This window comes from Oryctolagus cuniculus, chromosome 3 (genome assembly GCF_051225735.1).
Source record: "Oryctolagus cuniculus isolate XC-2025 breed Fujian yellow rabbit chromosome 3, ASM5122573v1, whole genome shotgun sequence".
In the NCBI taxonomy this organism is placed as follows: Eukaryota; Metazoa; Chordata; class Mammalia; order Lagomorpha; family Leporidae; genus Oryctolagus; species Oryctolagus cuniculus.
The window spans coordinates 42,912,668-42,916,521 of NC_142869.1; the positions used below are offsets into that span (position 1 = coordinate 42,912,668).

Here is a 3,854-nt window from a genome sequence, read left to right on the forward strand (position 1 = left end):
ATGTCAGTTCTCTCCCCTAGAATTAGTGTTGCCCTGAATTAGTTACGTCCCTCCTGCCTGCCCTTTAATGATGTGCTTGCTTGTTAATAAAGTGGACATGTTCATGGAAACTTGTCCCCGATGCTTCTTGCTGAGGAATGCTGTCGTCTCACCATCCCAGGAGTGCACGGGCCTGGCAGGTCAAGCCTGCACCCCTGCACCCTCCTGGGAGATCTTGAAGAAGTTCCTGGCTTCTGGCTTTAGATCTTCCCAGTTCTGGTCATTGTGGCCATTTGGGAAGTGAACCAGTGATGGAAGACCTCTGTTTCCCTCTGCTTCTCTGTAACTCTGCCTTTCAAATAAACAAATAAATCTTATAAAAAAAAAGTGTCCAAATTTTATCAAAAACCCAATATACAATGTAATTGAAATTATATAGGTTGGCGCCACGGCTCACTAGGCTAATCCTCCGTCTGTGGCGCTGGCACCCCGGGTTCTAGTCCCGGTCAGGGTGCCAGATTCTGTCCCGGTGGCTCCTCTTCCAGTCCAGCTCTCTGCTGTGGCCCAGGAGTGCAGTGGAGGATGGCCCAGGTGCTTGGGTCCTGCACCCCATGGGAGACCAGGAGAAGCACCTGGCTCCTGCCATCAGATCAGCGCCATGTGCCGGCCGCAGCGGCCATTGGGGGGTGAACCAACGGTAAAGGAAGACCTTTCTCTCTGTCTCTCTCACTGTCCACTCTGCCTGTAAAACAAAACAAAACAAAATAAAAACAAAATTATATAAAGACTGCTTTGGGATCATAGTATTCCAAATATATGTGAGTTGTAATTCCATTCTGACAGGTATGAAAGTACTTATTTTCATGTTGCTTTGGTCCAAAGGAGCTGAGTCTGAAAGAGTAAATTAAGTACTTAATCTATTGCCAACATTAATTTAGATTGTGACTGGCAGCAGAAATATCCATGATGAATATTTCTGCTATAGCAAAGTATATGTTTCACAAAATTTTTACTGAGAAAAATATGAGGAACCAAAAAATAAAATAAAAAAAGATGGAAGCACTACTACAAACAAAAGGTATCTCCCTGATACTGCATTTGAAGGGGGGAGATTGGAGCACTGATGATGCTACTATGAAAGGAAGTTGAGTACGGTATTTATTTTTTTACACAACTCTTGCTCTTCATAAAAATGATTATAGTCATGAGGCCGGCGCCGCGGCTCACTAGGCTAATCCTCCGCCTGGCGGCGCCAGCACACCAGGTTCTAGTCCCGGTCGGGGCGCCGGATTCTGTCCTGGTTGCCCCTCTTCCAGGCCAGCCCTCTGCTGTGGCCCGGGAGTGCAGTGGAGGATGGCCCAGGTGCTTGGGCCCTGCACCCCATGGGAGACCAGGAAAAGCACCTGGCTCCTGGCTCCTGCCATCGGATCAGCGCGGTGCGCCGGCCGCAGCGCGCCGGCCGCGGCGGCCATTGGAGGGTGAACCAACGGCAAAGGAAGACCTTTCTCTCTGTCTCTCTCTCTCTCACTGTCCACTCTGCCTGTCAAAAAAAATAAAAAAAAAAAATAAATAAAAATAAAAATTATAATATGGGGCTAGCACTGGGTATAACAGGTAAAGTCACCGCCTACAGTGCCAGCATCCCATATGGACGTGGGTTCAGGTTCTAGTTGCTCCACTTCCGATCCAGCTCTCTGCTATGGCCTGGGAAAGTAGTGGAGGATGGCCCAAGTCCTTGGGCCCCTGCCTTCTGTGTGGAAGACCTGAAGAAGCTCCTGGCTCCTGGCTTTGGATCAGTGCAGCTCTGGCTGTTGTGGCCATTGGGGAGTGAGCCATCAGATGGAAGACCTCTCTGTCTCTCTCTCCCTCTCCCTCTGCCTCTCTGTAACTCTCCCTTTCAAATAAATATATCTTTAAAAAAAAAAACTAACACAAAAGGTCTGTGCATTATAACAATAAGGATTACATTTTTAAAAAAAGATTTATTTTATTTCTTTGAGAGTTATAGAGAGATGTAGAGATAGATCTTCCATCCACTGGTTCACTCCCCAGATGGCTGCAACAGCCGGAGCTGTGCCGATCTGAAGCCAGGAGCCAGGAGCCAGGTGCTTCTTCCGGGTATCCCATGCAGGGGCCCAAGGACTTGGGCCATCTTCTACTGCTTTTCCAGGCCATAGCAGAGAGCTGGATCAGAAGAGGAGCAGCTGTGTCTAGAACTGACACCCATATGGGATGCCAGCGCTTCAGGCCAGGGCTTTAACCCGCTGCGCAACAGTGCCGGTCCTGGGGGCTTACTTTTAATACAAAGACTAAGTGTTTGGGAGTTATTGTCGCTCCCCGTCTTCATGGGGGAACGACACTAAACCCTGCCTGGGCTTCATATCCGAGTCACGGCACCATTATGTCGCTCCCCCTCTTCGTGGAGGAACGACACAGGACCCTGCGCTGTTCTTTCTGTCTGCTCGGCCCTCCCCGGGTTTGCTGCTGGTTCTTCCCGGGTTGGCTACTATCCCTTCCACCTCCGTGGAAGGGCAGTTCCCCCTGGCCACATTCCCCACTTCCGCAGGGGAGCGGCACACCGCCGGCCGGCTCTCTCGGGGGCTGCACAGGTGTTCCTTCAGATGTTCCCCTTAGATGTTCCTCGTGCATGCAGTCTCTCTCCTCCTTTATAGTCCTCCTCCGCCAATCTTAACTCGGCTGCCCACACGCCGAGTACGCTGCTCTCCTCCAATCAGGAGCAGCTCCTGCAGCTTGTCAAGTTGGTGAGAGGCAGCTGGGTAGAAGCTGTTGCCTCCTCTCCCAGCGCCATATTGTGGGAGAGCAGATGCATAGAATAAGTCTTAATTCCAGTAACTTAGTCTAGTCCGAGTTGCTCCCCACAGTTATGACAAATATCATTTTATAATTGCTCTTTGCATCCTTTTTGTGTTTTGGATCTTCCACTTCATCAGGTGCTCAGCAGCTTGGAGTTCTTCGGCAGATTCTTCTTTCTCTGACTCTGAATCACTTTCAGGGTCATTTGGACTTTCAGGTGACTCATTATCATCATCATCATCATCTCCAGCCATGTCACCTTCGCCATCTTGGTCTTCCACCTCACTGAAGCCAAGTCCACGATGTCGCCGATCTTCCTGCTAATTTACTGTCCATACTTTGCTGATACTAAGACTCCAGTTCTGTCTTCTTCCCGTTTGGAAGTGAGATGTTGTTTTGTGATCTCCTGTGACAAGACGATTGTATGTTCTTTCTTTCCTGCACCACATAAGTCTCAAGAGCTTTTGTTTTCTCTCTTCATTCCCCAAGTCTGCCATCTACCAATTGCTAGATCCAAGACTGTCCAGTGGGGAGGCTGAATGCTCTCCTCTCGTGGGTGAGACTCCCTGGCAGCACTCATCATTGGGGTGATCCCGATGGGGAATCCTGAGCCTACCTGCCGTTCTCCTCGGCGACACCAGCAGCCTGCAACGCACCAGCAGGCCAAGCAGCGCCGCTACAGAGCGCAGTGCCCTCTGGCTGCTCTGTCTCCTCATCAAACAGCTGGATGCTATTTATCTTCTGCCAAGAATATGTATTCATTATACATTGCTTTCATTTTATTTTTCCATTATTATACAATTAGGGCATTATATTCATTAAAAAATTTAGTACAGGTAGTAATAGTATCTATGATTTGCATTTCCGAATAGTCACGGGGCCAACATGGTGGCATAGCGAATTGAGCCGCCTTCTACAGTGCAGCATCCCATATGGGTGCCAGTTCGGGTGAGTCCTGGTTTCTCCACTTCTGACCCAGCTCCCTGATACCGCACCGTGGAAGGCAGTGGAGGAGGGCCCAAGTGCTCGGGCCCCTGCATTCCCGTGGGAAACCCAGATGA

At 49.6% G+C, this 3,854-nt stretch overlaps 1 pseudogene; it reads right to left on the bottom strand.

Moving 5' to 3' along the window:
• Nucleotides 1-1,786: 1,786 nt before the first annotated feature.
• Nucleotides 1,787-3,509, bottom strand: LOC138848861 (small acidic protein pseudogene; annotated as a pseudogene).
• Between the last annotated feature and the right edge of the window lie 345 nt (nt 3,510-3,854).